The sequence below is a fragment of the Marmota flaviventris genome, chromosome 3 (assembly GCF_047511675.1).
Source record: "Marmota flaviventris isolate mMarFla1 chromosome 3, mMarFla1.hap1, whole genome shotgun sequence".
Classification (NCBI taxonomy): domain Eukaryota; kingdom Metazoa; phylum Chordata; class Mammalia; order Rodentia; family Sciuridae; genus Marmota; species Marmota flaviventris.
This window is the reverse complement of record NC_092500.1, coordinates 3,195,832-3,219,183: the sequence shown is the minus strand read 5'-3', so window position 1 is coordinate 3,219,183 and position 23,352 is coordinate 3,195,832. Positions and strand designations below refer to the sequence as shown.

Below are 23,352 nucleotides of genomic sequence, written 5' to 3'. Positions count from 1 at the left end.
TGTTTATTAGGGATTGGCTAGCTTCACTTAGCATAATCTGCTCTAATGCCATCCATTTCCCTGTAAATTCTATGATTTTGTCATTTTTTAATGCAGAGTAATACTCCATTGTGTATAAATGCCACATTTTTTTTTATCCATTCATCCATTGAAGGGCATCTAGGTTGGTTCCACAGTCTAGCTATTGTGAATTGTGCTGCTATGAACATCGATGTAGCAGTGTCCCTGTAGCATGCTCTTTTTAGGTCTTTAGGGAATAGACCGAGAAGGGGAATAGCTGGGTCAAATGGTGGCTCCATTCCCAGCTTTCCAAGAAATCTCCATACTGCTTTCCAAATTGGCTGCACCAATTTGCAGTCCCACCAGCAATGTACAAGTGTACCCTTTTCCCCACATCCTCGCCAGCACTTGTTGTTGTTTGACTTCATAATGGCTGCCAATCTAACTGGAGTGAGATGGTATCTTAGGGTGGTTTTGATTTGCATTTCTCTGACTGCTAGAGATGGTGAGCATTTTTTCATGTACTTGTTGATTGACTGTATGTCCTCCTCTGAGAAGTGTCTGTTCAGGTCCTTGGCCCATTTGTTGATTGGGTTGTTTGTTCTCTTATTGTCTAATTTTTTGAGCTCTTTGTATACTCTGGATATTAGGGCTCTATCTGAAGTGTGAGGAGTAAAGATTTGTTCCCAGGATGTAGGCTCTCTATTTACCTCTCTTATTGTATCTTTTGCTGAGAAAAAACTTTTTAGTTTGAGTAAGTCCCATTTGTTGATTCTAGTTATTAACTTTTGTGCTATGGGTGTCCTATTGAGGAATTTGGAGCCCGACCCCACCGACTGTAGATCGTAGCCAACTTTTTCTTCTATCAGACGGCGCGTCTCTGATTTGATATCAAGCTCCTTGATCCATTTTGAATTAACTTTTGTGCATGGCGAGAGAAAGGGATTCAGTTTCATTTTGTTGCATATGGATTTCCAGTTTTCCCAGCACCATTTGTTGAAGATGCTATCCTTCCTCCAATGCATGCTTTTAGACCCTTTATCAAATATAAGATAGTTGTAGTTTTGTGGATTGGTTTCTGTGTCCTCTATTCTGTACCATTGGTCCACCCGCCTGTTTTGGTACCAGTACCATGCTGTTTTTGTTACTATTGCTCTGTAATATAGTTTGAAGTCTGGTATCGCTATACCGCCTGATTCACACTTCCTGCTTAGCATTGTTTTTGCTATTCTGGGTCTTTTATTTTTCCATATGAATTTCATGATTGCTTTCTCTATTTCTACAAGAAATGCCGTTGGGATTTTGATTGGCATTGCATTAAACCTATAGAGAACTTTTGGTAATATCGCCATTTTGATGATGTTAGTTCTGCCTATCCATGAACAGGGTATATTTTTCCATCTTCTAAGATCTTCTTCTATTTCTCTCTTTAGGGTTCTGTAGTTTTCATTGTATAAGTCTTTCACCTCTTTTGTTAGGTTGATTCCCAAGTATTTTATTTTTTTTGAAGATATTGTGAATGGAGTGGTTGTCCTCATTTCCATTTCAGAGGATTTGTCGCTGATATACAGGAATGCCTTTGATTTATGCGTGTTGATTTTATATCCTGCCACTTTGCTGAATTCATTTATTAGCTCTAATAGTTTCTTTGTAGACCCTTTTGGGTCTGCTAGGTATAGAATCATGTCATCTGCAAATAGTGATAATTTAAGTTCTTCTTTTCCTATTTTGATGCCTTTAATTTCTTTCGTCTGTCTAATTGCTCTGGCCAGTGTTTCGAGAACTATGTTGAACAGAAGTGGTGAGAGAGGGCATCCCTGTCTTGTTCCAGATTTTAGAGGGAATGCCTTCAATTTTTCTCCATTCAGAATGATGCTAGCCTGAGGCTTAGCATAGATTGCTTTTACAATATTGAGGTATGTTCCTGTTATCCCTAGTTTTTCTAGAGTTTTGAACATAAAGGGATGCTGTACTTTGTCGAATGCTTTTTCCGCATCTATCGAGATGATCATATGGTTCTTATTTTTAAGTCTATTGATGTGGTGAATAACATTTATTGATTTCCTTATATTGAACCAGCCTTGCATCCCAGGGATGAATCCTACTTGATCATGGTGCACAATTTTTTTGATGTGCCTTTGTATCCGAGTGGCCAGAATTTTATTGAGGATTTTTGCATCTAGGTTCATTAGAGATATTGGTCTGTAGTTTTCTTTCTTTGAAGTGTCTTTGTCTGGTTTAGGTATCAGGGTGATGTTGGCCTCGTAGAATGAATTTGGAAGTTCTCCCTCTTTTTCTATTTCCCGAAGTAGCTTGAAAAGTATTGGTATTAGTTCCTCTTTAAAGGTTTTGTAAAACTCTGCTGTATACCCATCCGGTCCTGGGCTTTTCTTAGTTGGTAGTCTTTTGATGGTTTCTTCTATTTCCTCAATTGATATTGGTCTGTTTAGGTTGTCTATATCCTCCTGACTCAATCTGGGCAGATCATATGACTTAAGAAATTTATCTATGCCTTCACTATCTTCTAATTTATTGGAGTATAAGGATTCAAAATAATTTTTGATTATCTTCTGTATTTCTGAAGTGTCTGTTGTGATATTGCCTCTTTCATCCCGTATGTTAGTGATTTGAGTTCTCTCTCTTCTTCTCTTCGCTAGCATGGCTAAGGGTCTGTCGATTTTGTTTATTTTTTCAAAGAACCAACTTTTAGTTTTGTCAATTTTTTCAATTGTTTCTTTTGTTTCGATTTCATTGATTTCAGCTCTGATTTTAATTATTTCTTGCCTTCTACTTCTTTTGCTGTTGTTTTGCTCTTCTTTTTCTAGGATTTTGAGATGAAGTATGAGATCATTTATTTGTTGGTTTTTTCTTTTTTTAAGGAATGAACTCCAAGCAATGAATTTTCCTCTTAGAACTGCTTTCAATGTGTCCCATAGATTCCGATATGTTGTGTCTGTGTTTTCATTAATCTCTAAGAATTTTTTAATTTCCTCCTTGATGTCTTCTATAACCCATTGATCATTCAGTAACCTATTGTTCATTCTCCAAGTGATATATTCTTTTTCCTTCCTTCTTTTATCGTTGATTTTCAGTTCCATTCCATTATGATCAGATAGGATGCATGGTATTATCTCTACTCCTTTGTATTGTCTAAGAGTTTCCCTGTGACATAATATATGATCTATTTTTGAGAAGGATCCATGTGCTGCTGAGAAAAAAGTGTAACTGCTTGATGTTGGGTGGTATATTCTATATATGTCAATTAAGTCTAGGTTATTAATTGTGTTATTGAGTTCTATGGTTTCCTTATTCAACTTTTGTTTGGAAGATCTGTCCAGTGGTGAGAGAGGTGTGTTGAAGTCTCCCATGATTATTGTATGGTGGTCTATTAGACTCTTGAACTTGAGAAGAGTTTGTTTGATGAACATAGCTGCACCATTGTTTGGGGCATATATATTTATGATTGTTATGTCTTGTTGGTGTATGGTTCCCTTGAGCAGTATGTAGTGTCCCTCTTTATCCCTTTTGATTAACTTTGGCTTAAAATCTATTTTATTTGATATGAGTATGGATACTCCTGCTTGTTTCCGAAGTCCATATGAGTGATATGATTTTTCCCAACCTTTCACCTTCAGCCTATGTATGTCTTTTCCTATCAAATGCGTCTCCTGTAGGCAGCATATTGTTGGGTCTTGTTTTGTGATCCATTCTACTAGCCTGTGTCTCTTAATTGGTGAGTTTAAGCCATTAACATTTAGGGTTATTATTGAGATATGGGTTGTTCTTCCAGCCATATTTGTTTATTTATGTTACTAAACATGGTTTGTTTTCCACTTTGATTATTTTCCCCCCTTTAGTGTCCTACCTCCCACTGTTGGTTTTCATTGTTATTTTCCATTTCCTCTTCCTGTAATGTTTTGCCAAGGATGTTTTGAAGAGATGGTTTTCTAGCTGCAAATTCTTTTAACTTTTGTTTATCGTGGAAGGTTTTAATTTCATCTTCCATCCTGAAGCTTAATTTCGCTGGAAACACAATTCTTGGTTGGAACCCATTTTCTTTCAGTGTTTGAAATATGTTATTCCAGGATCTTCTAGCTTTCAGAGTCTGTGTTGAAAGATCAGCTGTTATCCTGATTGGCTTACCCCTAAATGTGATCTGCTTCCTTTCTCTTGTAGCTTTTAAAATTCTCTCCTTGTTCTGTATGTTGGGCATCTTCATTATAATGTGTCTAGGTGTGGGTCTCTTATGATTTTGCACATTCGGCGTCCTGTAGGCTTCTAGGATTTGGGGTTCTGTCTCATTCTTCAAATCTGGGAAGTTTTCTCGAATTATTTCATTGAATAGATTGCTCATTCCTTTGGTTTGAAACTCTGTTCCTTCCTGTATCCCAATGACTCTTAAATTTGGTCTCTTGATGTTATCCCATATTTCTTGGATGTTCTGCTCATGGTTTCTTAACAGTCTTGCTGAGCTGTCTATGTTCTTTTCAAGTTGATATACTTTATCTTCATTGTCTGATGTTCTGTCTTCTAAGTGTTCTACTCTGCTGGTAGTATTCTCAATTGAGTTTTTAAGTTGGCTTATTGCTTCCTGCATTTCTAGGATTTCTGTTTGTTTGTTTTTTATAACCTCTATTTCCCTGTATAGTTGATCTTTTGCTTCTTGGATTTGTTTATGTAATTCATTGTTGAAGTGATCTTTCATTGTCTGATTTTGCTGTCTGATGTCTTCCTTGAGACTCCAGATCATCTGAAGCATGTATATCCTGAATTCTTTATCTGACATTCCATCAGCTGCAGCTATTACCTCTTCTAAAGTTGAGTTGACCTGCAATGCTTGTGGTCCTTTCTTTCCTTGTCTCTTCATACTGTTCGCGTTCCTTTCTTCTTGGTGAAACTGTTGTGCTATTGAATTTTCCCCCTATATATTTATATTGGTCTTGTATAGTTGCAAAGTCTCCCTCGCAGGCACGGGCGGCGGCTCTGCCCCTCCGCCAATTGGGGCAATGTGCCTACCACGCCGGCAGGCCGCTGGGCCTGCTCTGCCAGTCGGTAGCAGGTCCGCCGTCCTTGCAGGCGCGGGCGGCGGCTCTGTCCCTCTGCAGGCCGCTAGGCTTGTTCTGTCGGTGGTCGCAGTTCTGCCTACTTTGCAGGCGCAGGCAGCGGCACTGCCCCTCTGCAGGCCTCTGGGGCTGTACTGCCAGTGGGTCGCAGGTCCGCCTACTTTGCAGGCGTGTGTGGGGGGGGGCGGCTCTACCCTTCCTCAGGCCACTGGGCCTGTTCTGTCTCTCGGTTGCAGGTCTGACCTGTTCTGATGGTGGTCTCAGTTCCGACTACCTTGCAGGCGCGGGGGGGAGGGGGCGGCTCTGCCTCCCAGCAGGCCGCTGCTCCTCTTCTGCCGGTGGGTCGCAGGCCCGCCTACCTTGCAGGAGTGATTGGAAGCTCTGTCCCGCCGCGGGCCACTGGGCCTTTTCTGTCGGTGGTCACCCTTCCCCTACCTGGCAGGCGAGGGGGGTGGGGGGCGGCTCTGCCCCTCAGCAGGCCGCTGGGCCTGCTCTGTGTTTGGTCCCAGTTCCCTCTACTATGCCGGCGCAGGGGGAGGGGGCGGCTCAGCCTCTCAGCAGGCGGCTGCTCCTCTTCTGCCAGTGGGTCGCAGGCCCGCCTACCTTGCAGGAGTGATTGGAAGCTCTGTCCCGCCCTGGGCCACTGGGCCTTTTCTGTCGGTGGTCACCCTTCCCCTACCTGGCAGGCGAGAGGGGTGGGGGGCGGCTCTGCCCCTCAGCAGGCCGCTGGGCCTGCTCTGTCTTTGGTCCCAGTTCCCTCTACTATGCCGGCGCAGGGGGAGGTGGCGGCTCAACCTCTCAGCAGGCGACTGCTCCTCTTCTGCCGGTGGGTCGCAGGCCCGCCTACCTTGCAGGAGTGATTGGAAGCTCTGTCCCGCCCTGGGCCACTGGGCCTTTTCTGTCGGTGGTCACCCTTCCCCTACCTGGCAGGCGAGGGGGGTGGGGGGCGGCTCTGCCCCTCAGCAGGCCGCTGGGCCTGCTCTGTCTTTGTTCCCAGTTCCCTCTACTATGCCGGCGCAGGGGGAGGGGGCGGCTCAGCCTCTCAGCAGGCGACTGCTCCTCTTCTGCCGGTGGGTCGCAGGCCCGCCTACCTTGCAGGAGTGATTGGAAGCTCTGTCCCGCCCTGGGCCACTGGGCCTTTTCTGTCGGTGGTCACCCTTCCCCTACCTGGCAGGCGAGGGGGGTGGGGGGCGGCTCTGCCCCTCAGCAGGCCGCTGGGCCTGCTCTGTCTTTGGTCCCAGTTCCCTCTACTATGCTGGCGCAGGGGGAGGGGGCGGCTCAGCCTCTCAGCAGGCGGCTGCTCCTCTTCTGCCAGTGGGTCGCAGGCCCGCCTACCTTGCAGGAGTGGTTGGAAGCTCTGTCCGACGCGGGCCACTGGGCCTTTTCTGTCGGTGGTCACCCTTCCCCTACCTGGCAGGCGAGGGGGGTGGGGGGCGGCTCTGCCCCTCAGCAGGCCGCTGGGCCTGCTCTGTCTTTGGTCCCAGTTCCCTCTACTATGCCGGCACAGGGGGAGGGGGCGGCTCCACCAATGGCATTTTGTAAGTGACTGGATCCCCATTTTTAATGGGCATGCACCAATGGCATTTTGTAAGTGACTGGATCCCCATTTTAAATGGGCATGCACCAATGGCATTTTGTAAGTGACTGTTGTTTTGAATTAAAGAGAGGCCTGGCTGCCAACACCTGACCAGCACAGGTGGCGTCACTGTCTTTTCTCCCTGCAGACACTTGTCAGCCTGGTCATCCTGTGCCACCTGGTGTGTAAGTGGGTCTCTCAGCAACACTAGAGTGGTTTCTCTAGGAGTGCCTGGATGAAGTGCCCTGGGTGCCCAGGATGACAGCCTATTGCTGGGGAGTGGCCAAGGCTTCACATAGGGTGTCTTATCTGCAGGAAGGTCAGACTAAAGCAGGACAATAGTCAAAGTGCCTTGCAGTTCCCTATGCCCACTGGGTAGTGTCAGCCCCCCCCCCCGCCCCGCCTGCCCAGTGTACTTGCCCTAGAAGAGGCCCCTGCAGACTTTGTGACTTTCACTTCTAAGGGGCTTTGTGGGCTGCTTGCCGAGGGAGCAGCCCCCTAGGCCAGTGGCTCTCTGAGCTCCTGGCAGCACTGCACTCTGTCTTGCGGTCATGTTGGAGAGAAGGCCTGGAGATGGGATGCATTGCATTAGCATGGTTCCTCCCCATGGGCTGTGATATATGGAAATGTGATGAAGTTAAAAAAAAAAAAATGGAAGCATTGCAGTTCTCTAGGAAGAACAACACAGGAATGAAAGATGAAGAAGGCAGGAGGCCTTTAATTGGCCCGTTGGTCTCCTTGTCATTTGTGTTCTGTTTTTAAGCATCTCTACTTTAAACTCCTTGGGCCATTGTGACAATCATGTATTTCACCTGCTCTTCACTCTCTGCCCCACAGCTGCCCCTCTGTTCATGTTCCTGCCATCTCTGGCCTGGTCTTCAGAGTGGGTAGTTTCCCTTCCTCCATCTCCCCTAGGGGTCTGTCACAATGCCAGGCTGCTTACATTACCCCCTGCTGGAGCGCCTCCAGGCTCTCCCTGAGTGCAGAGTGACCTTCAGACTCCTCAGCCTGGGGCAGCAGCTGCACCTCTTGTTTTCTAGCCTTCACCCACCCTTTTGCTCATTTTGGGCAGCTCCCTGCCACTCGGCTTTGCTGTGGCATGATGGGCTCATCTCCACTCTTTGAATGAGCTGTACCTGCATGTGGGCTGAGTGCACATCTCCGTGCCAGGTGCTGTTCTTCTTGTCTTATTTCCTACTTGAAGCAACCTGTGTGGTGGGTATTACGGTCTCCATTTCAGATGAGGAGCTGGAGACACTGATGTGGTAAGCAATTCCCTAAGGTCATGTTCCCACCAAGGTCACAGGACCAGGATTAGAGGCCAGTCAACCTGGGGGCTCCTGCCCTTGTATGGCGTCTCCATGCCCCCAGTCTCCTTATTTCTTCCCATGCTGCCTGGGTCCCCTGAATTGCCACCTTGGCACCCTCTTCCTGGCCTTTATTTAATTCATTAATTTAGTTTTCACTTCTCTCCAGTCTTGTGCTGTCATCTAGCAAATGTCACAGAGTTATTTGTGGTCTGGGCTGTGAGCCCCTGAGGACAGGGTGCATCTTGCTGTCTTCACGTTCCGTAATCAGCTGCACATGGTGAGCAGGTACTTAGCATGCTTAGGGAATTTGGAGTTTTGTGAAAAAGCATGTCTTGAAGCTCACCCCTCTCAGTTGCCTGACCAGCGAATTCTGCAGGAGGTCCTGTCGCAGTTTTTCTCTTGCTGTGCTCTGTGAAGCCATCTCTGGTTTTGCTGCTGTTGAGAGACAAACCTCTTCTAAGACTTACCAGCATAAAGAGAATTTGTCTACTTAATATTGCTGCCAAATTAGTACTGCATCTGGAAGGCCTGAGAAAGGCTCAGTTAAGAGAATCTTACTGCATAATTTATGAAAGACTGAGTCATAAAATAAGCATTTCTGATGGCCTGCTTGCCCAAGGTAGGGATGGTAATGCAGCCATTATTCACCTATGGGCAGTGGCGCCTGTGCGCCAGGAGGCCTCTGGCTCGTATTCTCTTCAGCAGGCTTCTAATGCTGTCTCTGGCCTCTCTTTCCACATTGGCTCTCTTCCCATTTGGGGACTAGAGCTTGGAAATTTAGTGTTTAATGTGAAATGATTCCATGAAAACTGAGTGTGCATCCGCCCCCCCACCCCCTTTGTCAGCACTGGGGATTGAATTTATCAGGGAAGCTCTATCACTGAGCCACACCTCCAGTCCTTTCTGTTTTTTATTTTGAGACAGGCTGGCCTTGAACTTGTGATCCTCCTACCTTAGCCTCCTGAGTAGCTGGGATTATAGGTGTGTACCACCATGCCCCACTGTGTGTTAGTATTTCTAAACAATGGAAATCTTAAAAAAGAAAAAACCCAACAGACTCAGGGTCAATTCAGGCCTAGGCACCATGAAAGGAGCAGGAGGTACCAAGGAAAATAAGGCAGGCCTATATTCCAGTTGACTGCAAGACAGGCTGCTCATCTGCTAGTGTGAAGCAGGCCCATGAGGAGGGCCTGAGCAGAGGTGGTCCTCTGGAGTTGATGGAGCAGGAGGGCTGCATGGGCATTTCAGGTGTCAGGTGCAGCCTGCCAATCAGGAACACTTGTGGGTCCTGGCGTGTGGCTGGGGGCAGGCCAGCATGATGGACGGCATCTTTATGAGGATCCTTGGTTGCCAGCCCCAAGGGTTGGCTCTTATTGCTCATCACATGTGATTTCCTTTCTCCTTGTAGCTGATTTCCATTTGGGCCATGAGCCTCCAGTGGGGGCAAGGTCCTGTCTTCATAAATCACCATGTGGACACTGCAGGTTTATAAACAGCTCTCTCATCTTCAAAGTAGAAGTAACAGTCTTCTGTGATATGCGTGAGCTGCAAGGGGGCTGAACTCTGCCCCAGGGCATAGGTAGCTCTGTGTATCACCTCTGCCAAGCCCTTGTTTGAACTTGCAGCCTGCCTGGGACTGTTCTCCTGGCAGAGGGCAGAAGCAAGGGACTGGTGGAAGCACCCTGTGCCTGTCTCTCAAAGCTTTGCCAGGACACTGTGTCTGCCATATCCATTCACAGTCCTCTGGCCAGCTGATGGCCCTGGCCAAGACCAGCACCATTGGACAGAGTACATAATCCTTGACAGTGAAGTGCATCCTCAGGAGCAGTGATCCTGCCTCCCATCCAGGGAGTACTGTGGTCAGGAAGTGATGGTTGTTAAAAAGTCCATTCTGGTGCAGTGGGAAGGTGAGCTGGCCGGGCAGTGCTGGGGGCCTGGCTGTGGAGGGGTGGCCTGTCATATTTGCAAAAGGGCTTTGAGGGGTGTCTCCATGGCGTGGAGCCAGCAGGATTTGGCAGCTGTGGTGTGAGGGCGCTTCAGGGTCAGTAGTGAGCCCACGCTGTTGGTTTGGCATCAGGGTAGGTGGCCATGACCCCCTCTGAGAAGAGGCCATGAAGGAGGAACAGATCCGGCAGGCCCAAGGCATTCTGTATTGGACATGGGTTTGTAATGCCATGGTGAGCGGCAGGAGAAGATGGTGCAGTGGGCACGTGTGGGGAGGAGCAGTGAAGACTGACAGAGCCAACCACAGTTGATGGGAGGTGGGGCCCTGGCATTGAGGGTCTGCTCTAGGGGCTCATCTGGTCAGTGGCAGCTCTCTAGGATGCGTTCTTTCGCCCTGTGTTATTTAATAGTTGAGAGAACGGAGGCTTGCCAAGGTTGGGGAACTTGCCCAAGGTCATCTGGCGAATGAGGCTGTGCCTGCAATTAAACCTCTGGGCCTCCCTTGTGGAGCATGTGCCTCCCCCACAGGTTGTATTCCTTCTCAAGTAGGACCACTCCTAGTGTCCTTTGGCTCAAGATAATATCTACTATATAATGAAATTTTGTTTTATGCAGTTTTTCAAGGGAGCTCACACCCATGGTCTGATTGAAAAAGTAATTAGTATTCATATTAGAGCTTACCAAACAATTCCCTGGTATTTGAGCATCAGCAGAGGAACAAAGCAGTACTGTCTGTGATCTTTGATTTACAGCTCCCTGTGCCCAACGGGCTCTGGGCAGAAAGCTATAAATAAAATTAAAATAAATGGAAACAATGCACCTATAAATTTTGTTCCAGGAACCTCCAATTGCCTTTTAGAGGAAATCCCCAATAAAATGCTGTTTGGCAATCCATTTGAAAGAGCAGGGGCAGTAGATCACCCTGGAAGAATCAGTAAAGTGAAGGACAGGCTACCATGCTGGAATATTTTAAACATAAGAATTAGCTGATTTCATGGAGCGCACTGTTTCGTGTTAGCTGTTTGCAAGGTCTTTTCACCTGTTGCTATTGCGGTGTCTTTGCTGTGGGGTAAAGGTCATCAGTGGAAGCTGCATGAGTTTTGGGAGGCAAATGAGCATTTGTCCTTTCCTCTCGAGTTCAATCCTGGGCTTCACGCTGTGGAGATGGTAAAGGCCCAGAGAGAAGCTGGGGTTTGGCAGGATGTTCAGTCAGAAGTAAATCATGCCATTGAGGGGTGGCTTGGGCACCATGGCCTGGACTGGAGACCAGTTGGCTACCAAAGCAGATCCAGAGAAGGAGCTTTGGCCTCTTAGAGAGGAGTCACTTTGAGGAGTCTTGTTGTGTACCTCTTGATTCTTACGATTTGTGGAAAAAGTTAAGTTCTCCTTTAAAAATATATTGTTCATTTTAATAAAAGGTCAATTTTTAAAATTCTTTCCTTCTTATGTTGCTGAATAGATTCTAACTTTTACTGATTTCTGTAAGTCTGTTGCCAACAAGCTGCTAATGGAATTGGAAGTCTCCTGTCTCATTGGTCAGAACTGCCACAAGCAAGCTCTTTAATGCTGGTTCCTGTCATTTGGTTCCCACTGGACTCTGTGGGGCTTGAGGAAGAAGAACAGACAAGTCCAGGGAAGGGCAAATGGTGCTGTCCTTGGCTAGTCCTTTTTCGGAGGAGCTTGGGTATAAGTGGAAGCTTGAGGAGAACAAAGCATGCAGGTGTTTTAAGACCCAGTCAAACTGAGAAGGAGTCCCAGGGGCTTGGATAGGTCAAGGAAGAAGGGAAGGCTAGATTTCTCCTGACCAGGAGGCTGAGCCTCAACTAACCGTGATTTGAAACTCTCAGGTTAATAGGAAATTAGTCTCTCTCTGTTGTATGTCTAATTTTTCTGTATATAGTGAGTAGGCAGTCATCCCATCTACTGTGTGCAAAAACATTCATGACTTTTTAACTCAGTTGACCATACCTGTAGGAAGCTTAAGTTGCTGAGGCTGAAGGCATAGCTGAGGCCCCATTTTAAAGGTGGTGGACTCATAGTTAGACACAACCGACCCTGGGAGGGCCTGAAGATGAGTCAAAGCAACTGCTGGACTACCTTTGACCACTTGAGGGCCTTTCAAGGTCGGCAGCTACAAATCAGTATGCAACACCAGCTCCTTACATACAAGTACAGTGTTCTCTCTCTACGTTCCTAGACTGGGTCCTTGCTACCTTGCCTGAGTGCTTTGTGCTACCTGTTCTTACCCCAAGAACTTTATGGTTGTGGGGGTGATAGGACTCAAACCAGTAACTGGGGAAGAAACAGTGTTCAAAGGAGGGAGGAATACTTCTAGCTGGAGTGATCAGGAGGATTTTTCAAGGAGAAGGTAGCATCTGGGCAGAGAGTTTGGGTTTGAGTAGGTAGAGGGTCTAAGAGAGTAGTATTTGAGAAGAAGTGGTGAGGTCAGAGTTGTGAATGGTCTAGTTTCTCTGGAGGGTGGGCTTACAGTGAAAGAGCATTTGCATGCTGGCTTACTGGTGCTGAGTGCTAACCAGATTTAGGTACTTGTTTCATGGCATCCGTGAGACATGGTACAAGGACCTTTCACCAGAGAGGAATTGGGTTTTCATCCCATTTAGTCTCTCTGCCATGTTCCTTAGTGTTTTCTCTTTAGTAGCATTTTATTAAATTGTATTTAGACCCTCTACAGCCCTAACCTCAGAATTAGGCTCAGCCCCAGCCAAAAGGAGCAGGTACAAGGCAGAAGTTCCAAACAGACTGCTGGGCTGAACAAAATTCAGGGAGAGGCCCAGAGTTGTAAGGAAACACCACCTTAACTGATTTTGATAAACCTCCACAGACATGAGTGTCTTTGTGGGAATCCAGCAGAGAGGTCTTAGCATCTCTTTGGACTAAAATAATTCAAGAATGGACACATTTTTGTTTATGATACCCTTCCTCCAAGGCAGCACAGCTTAAATACCAAGAGAGACTCCCCTTGGTTTTCAATTTCTGACACAAGTGAAGGTGATAATGTAGTGAACACCCCACTTCCCCAGCCATGTAGGATGCTTCTTGAGAGGCTTACTTCTTTTTGGATCTGTCCAGAACGATAAGGGAATCTGCCTGGTGGCAGTTAGGAGTAGGGAAGAGGGGCAGGAGCTCACAGTACTTGGGGTATAGAACTCAGCTAAGGACTGCAGTTTCTACTAATTGCCTCATGGACTTTGCCAAGAGGCCTTCTTATGAACCTGATAGGATGCATCACTTATAGACACTCCCATCGAGCCCACACATACCTCCAACCAACCCCTGAACCCAGTACCCTGTGTGCTTACACCTAGCCCCCAGTGACAGCATCTGAGCCTCTGCAGATTACATGGGAATGCAGATAGCTAGTTTGACTCTGATGGGCTGGGAAAATGAGCTTAACCTTGAACACTCTGAGCAATGGCCTAGGGAGAATAAATGGGAGCCTCTCAGCATCTGAGTTTGCTTTGCTGGGTTGAGATAATGCATATAATATAGTTCTCAGACTTAACCCCCAAGAAAAAATTCCTCTCCAGGGGGAATGGAGTGGGTACATCCATTGAAATAGCTGGAGAGACCCCAAGAATCCTAGCTAGGCTGACTGGTGAAGATCTTTCTCTCATGAAGCCAGTCAGTAAGACTGGGGTTTGGCCAGGTGCAGTGGTGCATGCCTGTAATCCCAGCGGCTCAGGAGGCTGAGGCAGAAGGATTGTGAATTAAAGCCAGATTAGCGAGGACCTGAGAAACTCAGTGAGATTCTTTCTCTAAATAAAATACCAAAAAAGGGCTGGAGATGTAGCTCAGTGATTAAGTGCTCCTGAGTTGAATCCTCAGTACTATAAAAGAAAAAGACTGGGGTTTGGTGACTGTTGTTTCAAAGGCATAGCAATGTAAGACCTTAAGGAAAATGAACAAAGAAAACAAAACAAACAAACAAACAAAAATTGGAAATATTACATTACTAAAGGGACACAGTAATTTTCTAGCAGTCAGTCCCAAAGAAATGGAGATCTACAAGTTTCCTGATGAAGAAATCAAAATCATTGTTTTATGGAAGTTGAATGAACTATAAGAGTTCACAAGCATCAAAGTGCAGAAAATAATATATGAGCAATATGAACACTTTAATAAAGAGAGAGAAACAAAATAATTCTGGAGCTGAAAAATGCAGTGACTGAAGTAAAAAACACAATCGAGAGCTTCAACCGCTGACTCAACTTATCAGAAGAATCAGTCAACCTTAACAAAGGCCATTTGAAATTATCCATTGAGAGGGGAAAATTAATGATAAAGAGTGAAGAAAGTGTATTTGATTTATGGGACCCATTAAGTGAGCCATCACATTATGTGTGTTTCAGAAGGAGAAGAGAAAGTAGCAGAAAGCTTATTTAAAGAAATACTCCCTAGAAACTTTCAGAATCTGTGGAAAGAAATAGTCATCCTCCTTCAAGAAGCCCATTGGACTTAAAATAAGTTACCCAAAGAAGTCGATGTTAAGATACATTATAATTAAATCATCAAAAGTCAAAGCAAAGGATTTTGAAAGCAACATAAAAGTGACTTGTCACATACAAGGGGACTTTGTAAGCCTCACCAGCAGATTTTTTTTCAATGGAAATCTTGTTTTCCTCTAGTGGGTGGAATGATATATTCAAAATACTGAAAGCAAAAACAAAACAAAACAAAACAAAATACCCCTACTAACCAAGAATCTCTATCCTGGCAAAGTGACCCTTCAGAGATGAAAGTTCATCACCACTAGACCTGCTTTAAAAGAAATGTTAAAGGAAATTCTTTCTTTCTTTTCTTTTAGATGGACACAATACCTTTATTTTGTTGTTTATTTTTATGTGGTGCCGGGGATCAAACCCAGTACCTTATGCATGCTAGGTAAGCTTTCTACCACTGAGCCACAATCCCGGCCCCCTAAAGGAAGTTCTTTAACTTGAAATGAAAGGTTGCTAATTGATAACATGAAAACACATGAAGGTATAGCTTATTGGTAAAGGTAGGCATGTAGTCAAATTCATAAAGACGTTAATGCAGTGGATATGGTGATGTGTAAATCACTTTTAACTCTAGTATAAAAGCTAGAAGACAAAATAATTAAAATAATCATAGCTACCTTAATTTGTTGATGGATACATACATGAGCAGATGTAAATTGTGATATCAGTTATAATGTTTTGTGTGTATGAGAAGTAGTCACATGGTAAAGCCTTAGTCCTGAGCCTGTGGCACTGTTGGGAGGTGGGGGATCTTAAGGAGGTGGGGCCTGGTGGGAAATCTTTAGGTCATTTAGGGTGTGCTCTGACGGGGATTGTGGGAGGCTAGCCCTGTCTTCATTCTCTCTTTTGCTCCCTGGTCGTGAGATGTGCAGTTGTGCTCTGCTACATGCTGCTGCCATGATGTATTGCCTTGCTATGGGCCCCAAAGCAGAGGGGCCAATTGATTGTAAACTGGAACCTCCAAAATTGTGAGCCCAAATAGACTTTTTTAAAAAAATTATTTTTTAGTTGTGGATGGACACAATACCTTTGTTTCATTTATTTATTTTTATGTGGTGCTGAGATCAAAACTAGTGCCGCACACATGGTAGACAAATGCTCTACCACCGAGCCACAACCCCAGCCTCCAAAATAGACTTTTTATAAAATTTTTTTCAGGTAGTTTTTATTGTGATGGCCTACTAAAACAAGTTCTTACCATCTTCAAAAAGTATTATTGTAAGATTTTTATGTAAGCCTCATGGTAACCACAAAGAAAACCTTTAATTCATACTAAAAGATGAAAAGAAAAGAGTCAAAGCATATTACTACAAAAACCCAAACCCTAACAAAAGACAGCGAGAGAGGAGGAGAGGGACAAAGGAGATACGAGGCAGTAAGAAAGCAGTGATGTCAATAGTGAATTCCTACGTGTCAGTAATTACTTTAAAGGTGAATCACTTAAACTTGCCAATCAAAAGACATATGTTGACTGGATGAAAAAAATTCCACAATATGCTATTTGTAGGCACTCACTTTATTTAGATTTAAGGATATGTATAAGCTGAAAGTGAAGGGATGGGGAGAAGTGTCCCATGTAAACGGGATGCTTATCCTTATGTCAGAGAAAATACAAAAACTATCACAAGAGACAGACAAAGTCATTGTGTAATGATAAAGGGGTCAGTGCCTCTAGAAGACATAATAATTGTAAATTCATATCTAGCATCATGATACTCAAATGTATAAAGCAAATATTAACAAAACTTAAGTGAGAAATAGACTAAAACATAGTAATATTAAAGAACTTTAATACTCCATTTTCAATGATGAATAGATTTTCTGGACCAAAAATAGGGAAACTATGGACTTGAAAAATACTATAGACCAAAGGAACCTACCAGACCCATAGACCATCTCATCCTTCAGTAGAATACACATTCTTCTCAAGGGTACATGGAACTTTCTCCAGGATAGATCATATGTGTTGGGCCCCAAAACTGGTTAAGAGAAGTGAAATTAAATATCTTTTCTGACCACAGTGATATAAAACCGGAATCAACAATAGGAGGAAAATTTACAAATATGTGAAAACTGTATACAACCAGAGATATGAAAAATTATGTAATGTGTACAATAAGAATTATAATGCATTCCACTGGCATATATAAATAAAAAATGAAACGAATATGTGAAAATTAAATAACATTCTTGTCTTGAACAACCCTTGAGTTAAATAAGATGATTTCTTCTTCAAATGAAAATTAAAATATTTATTGAGACAAATTAAAAATGGAAATTCAAGTTATCAACACTTAAATGATTCAGCCAAAGCAGTTCTGAGAGGCAGTTTGTAGTCATTTATGTCTATATTGAAAAAAAGAAAGATCTCAAACAACCTAATTTTATTCTTCAAGGAACTAGAAAAAGAAAGAAAAACTGTGTTAATCTATTTTTTGTCCTTGTGGCCAAAATACCTGACAAGAACACCTTAGATGAGGGGAGTTTCATTTTGGCTCACTGCTTCAGAGAGGTCATTCCATGGCTGACCGGCTTCACTGCTGTGGCCTGAGGTGAGCCGAACGTCACTGTGGAAGTGCAGAGCAGAGGAAAGGTGCTGAGCTCATGGCAGCTGAGAAGGAAGGAGAGAAGGAGGCAGGGACAGAGAGGGAGAAGATAAACCCTCCCAGGGCTCGCCCCGTGCTCTTCCTCCAGCCAGGTCCCACTGCCTAGTGGTCCATTCAGCTGTTACAGGCTCATTCATCAAACAGATCAATCCACTGATGAGGTCAGAGCCCTCCCTATCCACTCATTCCCTAAGACCCACCCTTCACCCTTGGCCTTGCTACCCTGGGGACCATGCTGTCAACATGAGACTTGCGGGACATTCCAGATCCCAGACACAATATAGCATAACTCAGAGAGCAGGAGAAACGAAATGGAGACTTGAAAAACGGCAGGAACAGTTCAGTTAAACGAATGATGATAACATTTACAAAGCATTAGCTAAGAAAAATTGAGAGGAATATAAATAAATTTCGTGTAGGGCATAAGAAAATTTGTGAGATCCTGTCTCAAAATAAAAAATAAAAAGAGCTGGGGTTGTGGCTCAGTGGTTGAGCACCCCTAGGTGCAAATCCCTGGTACCACCCCCCAAATTATAAATAAGTGAGGGGAAAAAACCCCTGAAAGCCCTTCCTCTGAAATCAGAAACCGGACAAGATGCCTACTTTGGCCACTTTTACTCATACCATACAAATAACAACGATGATAAAAGGATACTATAAACAATTATACACCAATAAATTGGATAATGTAGAAGAAGTGAATAAGTTCCTAGAAACATATTAAATCATGAAGAAATGGAAAGACGAACTAATACACAACTTCTCTCCTTTATATTGAGAAGGAGATTGAGTAAGTCATCAAATACCTCTCAACAAAGAAGAGCCCAGGACTTCGCTGGTGAATTTTTACCAAATACTTAAATCTCCAAATTCTTCCAAAGATAGAAGTGGAGATAACATTTCCAGATACCTATTACAAAGAAATACCACACCGCTTAAAAAAAAAAAAAAAGCCAAAGACACTGCAAGAAAAGAAAGTTAACAAATCAACATTGCTAATGGACATAGACGTGTACATCTTCAACAGGCTACTAGCAGACCGATCTCAGTAGCACAGGAGAGGATTGATCACACATACATCGTGATCAGTGGGATTTGCTTCGAGGAGCAAGGTTGGTTCAACATACGCAGATCAATAAATGCAGTAAACCTCTTTAGTAGAATCAGGGAGAAAACCTCTAGTATTATCTCAATAGATACAGAAAAGGCATTTGACAGAATATGTCTTTGCGTGGAAAAAAAGCCTCAACAAATTAGGGATAGGAGTGTAGCAGTACAAACAGTGACGACATATGACAGGTCAGCTGCTAGCTCACAGTTAGTGGTGAAAACCTGAAAGCCCTTCCTCTGAGATCGGAAACCGGACAAGATGCCTACTTTGGCCACTTTTACTCAGCAGAAGGCTGGAAGCCCTAGCCAGAACTATTATGGTAAGAAGGAGAAACAAAGTACCCAAATTACGGCAAGAAGTAAAATGGTCTCTGTTTGCAGATGGTATGCTCTCATTTGTAGATAACTCTGAGGATTTCTGTTGATCTGCTTTCCAGTGCTGTGACAGAGCACATGGCAGCTGAGAAGGAAGGAGAGAAGGAGGCAGGGAACAGAGAGGGAGAAGATAATCCTTCCAGAGGGAAGAGGTTATTTAGGCTGGTTTGTCAGAGGTTTCAGTGCATGGTCACTTGGCCCTGTTGTTTTTGGGCCTGTGACAGGGAAGACATCATGTTCAGGAGTGTGTGATGCTGTCAGCCCACTGCAGCCAGGCAGTGGAGACAGGAGGGGCTGGGACCCCAATATCACTAGGAGACTAGACATACCCTAGTGACCTGACTTCCTTCTCTTAGGCCCACCTCCTCATGGTTCCACCTCTTCCCAATAGCCGTGACCAGCAGGGACTGAACCTTCCACACAGGAGCTTTGGGGGACATTCAACATCCAAAATATTAACAAGACTCTACCAAAAATCCATTAGGACCAATAAACAAATTCAGTACAGTTGCAAAGTGAAGATAAAAGCCTAGCATGCAAAACTTATTTGCAGTTCTGTACACTAACTGCCCTATCTGAAAAACAAATTAAGAAATTCCCGTTTACATAGAACAACAACAAAAAAGTGAAACACATTTTGAATTTAACCAAGGAGGTGAAAGATTCAAACACTGAAAGCTGTACACATTGATGAAAGATGTTGAAGAATACACAGGTGGAAAGGCATCCCGTGTTAATGGATTGAGAAAAGTAATATTGTTAAAACAACCTCACTACCTAAAGTGATCTAGAGATTCAGTGGAATCCCGAATAAAGTTCCTATGACAACTTTTATGGAAATAAAATCTTAAAAATCATATGGAACCACAAAAGACCATAAATGACCAAAGTAGTGGGCAAGAAGAATAAAGCTGGAGGTATCACAGTTCTTTATTTCAAAATATATTAAGAAGTTGCTATGATCAAAACAATATGGCACTGACATCAGAACAGACATATAGACCAAGAGAATAGAATAGAGCTCAGAGATAAATCTATGCATTTATGGTCAACCAATCTTTGACAAGAGTGCCAAATAACACACAATAGGGAATATTTCATACCAAATAAAAATTCAACTTAGAATGTATTATAGACTTAGATATGAGACATAGAACTGTAAAACTGCTGGAAGAAAACATGTCTAAGGCTTCTTCACATTGGTTTGGGCAGTGGTTTTTTGGTTATGACCCAGAGGTTCAAACAAAATCAAAAAAAGATCGAATTGCATCAAATTTAAAAACGATGGAGTCCATCCATAAAGTGAAGAGACAACCTACAGAATGAGAGAAAATATTTGCAAACCCTATATTTAAAATACATGAAGAACTCAACTCAATATCAAAAAAGAAAAAAACAAACCTAGAACCCAACAATCTAAGTAATCCAATTAAAAAATGAGCAAACAACCTGTGTGGACATTTGTCCAAAGCAGACGTACAAAAGGCAAGGAAAGGTGTTCAGATCACTAATTGTTATGGTTTAGACGAGGTGTCTCCCCAAAGCTCACGTGTGAGGCAACACAAGGAAGTTTACCTGCTAGTTATGAGCGTCTTAACCCAACCAGCGTATTCATCCCTTGGTAGGAACTAACTGGTGGTGACTGTGGGCAGGTGGGTGTTTGGAGGAGCTAGGTTGTTGGGGATGAGTCTTTGGGTTTATATTTTGTCCATAGTGAGGGGAGCTCTTGGCTTTCTGGTGCCATGTTCCCAGCTGCTTTCCTCCGCCACACTCTTCGCCACGGTGTTCTGCCTCACCTTGGGTCATGAAGAATGGCTGGCCGTCTATGGACTGAGACCTCTGAAACCCTGAGCCCCAGAATAAGCTTTAAGCTTTTTCTCCTCTAGTTGTTCTTGCCAGGTCTTTTGGTCACAGCAGTGGAAAAGCTGACTTAAAATACTAATCATCAGAGGAATGTAAAGAAAACCATAATGAGATACCATCTACACAGGGTGGCTTTTATCAAAAAGACAAAAGATAACCCTATTGGTGAGGCTGTAGAGAAAAAGGAACTTTGGTACTGTTGGTAGGAATATCAGTTGAGAAACAGTATGGTGGTTCCTAATACCAGTGCGTCAGGAGGCCGCGGCAGGAGGATTGCAAGTTTGAGGTTAGTCTCAGCAATTTAGTGATACCCGTTTAAAAAAAGAAAAAGAATTAAAAAAAGGATGTGACTAAGTGGTAAAGTGCCCCTGGGTTTAATCCTCAGTACAAAAAACAAAACAAAACAAAAACAAATCAAATTGAAAATAGAACTCATTGGATCTAGTAATCTTTCCTCTGAGTGTATATCCAAAGGAAATGAGAGGAGCACCCCTATAGACAGCGGCACCCCACGCTCATTGCAGAATCATGCTCCACAGCTGGGATGTGGAACAACCTGAGTGTCTCTTGGCAGGTGAGTGGAGGGAAGAGACACACTTGCTGGGATACTTGGTTACTTGGATTCCAAGTAACCAAGGTGAAATGTGGCAAGAGTCTCTCCAGACACTGAACCTGCTGGGACCTGTCTCAAATCTTGGACTTCCATAATCTAGAACTTTGAGGGAAAAAATGTGTGCAGGTTACAAGTTACAAGCACAGATGTTCAAGTACAGATGTTTTCACTGTGACTCTTAAACTTTTCCCTGATTTAAAGCACCAGCTTTGCGTTTCCAGGCAAAGGCATTCACAACCAACACAAGCCTGGACTCCAAGCTCCTTGTCCTTGGCCACTTGGTGATAGGGACCACTACAGTGTGGTGTCATTGGCCAAAATCCAGGTAGGTGGACTAGTCACTGGATTTAGGCCTCTGAGGGATCCAAGACTTGTGATTTACTTTTAGCATTTATTGAATGCCAGTTTTGAAATATTTTAAACTGAGAAAGAAGTTGAGAGGCTTGTCTGTGCCCAGCCAAGTATAGAGTAAGTTATGTCTCTCTCCACATGTCCTTCTTTAACCAACCGTTGATCTGTTTTTTTTTTTTTTTTTTTAATTTTTGACTGCATTTCAGAGTTATGGACATCAGTTCATCACTAAGCACTTAAGTGTGCATGTCATTAACTAGATTTGAATTTTTTGGGGAGGTGAAATTTACCCTATAAAATGCACAGGTCTCCAACAGAAAATTCAGTTATATGGGTTTCGACAAACTTATGACCTGTGCTGCACAAACTCCTACCAAACTGTAGAGATCGGCTATACGGAAGGAAGTTCTCAGCTGCCCTTTTGCAGTGCACAGACTGTATAACCATACCCAGTGGGCGGCCTTGGTAGATGGGTGTGGGAAGAGGGACAGGGTGCCTCTGCAGGATTGGGTGTTGGAAGGTTGATGATAGTGTGCAGCTTGGATGATGGATGTCTAGGACACTTGCTAATGCAGAGGCAGTGGGACTGGGATTGGTGGCTCCTGCTGTGTTTACCGAGGTAGTTGGTGAGAAATGCATTTATGTCCACATGTTCAGTCAGGTGCCTTGGATTTAAAAATCTCTGTGATCCTGGTTCTGCACCTTCAAGTAAGCTCTTAACTACTCTAAGTTTTGATTTCCTTGTTGGTGAAATGTCTGTTGTAGGGTGGTGACCAAGGGCAGCTGCTGAGTCTGTTCTGCTACTTCCCAGTGGTGATGGGGGGGCAAGTCTGTTGATTTCTTTGTGTCTTGGTGTCGTTTTCTGTCACGTTGGGATAAGATGCCCCCTTGCCTGTTGCACTGGGAGCCTTCAGTGTGCCAGTGCATATGAAAGGTCTCAGGGTGGCACTCACACCTTGCTGGGTGTGAGCCCATCAGCTCTCACCTGTGGCTCTGTTTGCCATTGTATGTGTTTTTATGAGAACAGTGACACCCTTGTAGAAATGAACAGGCAGAACCATAGCCCGACCTTCCCTGGAGTTCTCTAGGCTGGGCTCCTGGTGCCGAGAGGTGGAGAGACCCTAGTCTTTGCTGCATAGCAGCTTCCCTGTTGATGTCTGTTGGCCTAGAGCCACTACAGTGCCCCATGGTGATCTGTGCATAAGAGCACGTGCACTCAGCACGCTGCGGGTAAAGCCAGCTGGGGGGGGGGGCAGGAATCACTTGGTCCAGGCTTGGCTCTTAGGGCTTCTGAGGTGTTTGCCATCTTTCTGAGGGTAAATGGGCAGTGGAGAGAGGCAGACGGGGAAGCATTGCGTCCTCTGGGATGCTCAGGGCAGCTTTATTGATGGAGGTGAAGTGCGTGTCATTTGCAGCCACTGCACCTGTGAGAAAAGTACCATGGTGGGTGGCACCAATAGCACCCTGTGTTCTCATGTAATCAGTTAGGACAGCTGCCTTCTGTTTATCATGCCATTCACATGTTGTTGGGGCCAGAAACATGTGGGCTGGTGTCAACAAATCTCAGGCCAGATGTCTGTGGAGTTGTTCAGTCTGATGTGGCCTTACACACTCTTGTTTTTGGTTATCACTTGCAAATGACTATAGGAATGGGCAGGGCTTGCCGGCCAGCCTCGCCGGCCTGGACTTGTGGGGAAGGTGTGGTAGACATGGGCCTGGACTCCCAGGTCCAAGCAGTTCCTTCCTTCAGACATTCTTGGTCTTCTGAACAGGAATGTTGCTGAGAAGCAGCCCTGTGCAGGCCTCACTGCCCTGGCTTCCACGTCAGCAGTGCTCACCAGCACGTTCACTGGCAGGCAGTGTAGACCACGAAGCAGCTACCAGCTTGCTGCTTCTGTCTCCTCACTCCCTGAATTGGAGAAGTTGATAAGGTTTGTTGAGGCAATAGTGTCTCTCCTTGAAGCATCTGGGCACTCCCTTGCCCACTATACACACTGCTGGCCATGAACAAGCAGCTCTTT

The 23,352-nt window shown here is 44.4% G+C and overlaps 1 protein-coding gene across 6 annotated transcripts in view; it reads left to right on the top strand.

The window, feature by feature from the left end:
* The window catches only part of Tbc1d22a (TBC1 domain family member 22A), a 315,829-nt gene that overhangs the window by 54,399 nt on the left and 238,078 nt on the right, over window positions 1-23,352 (top strand). The window lies entirely within an intron of this gene.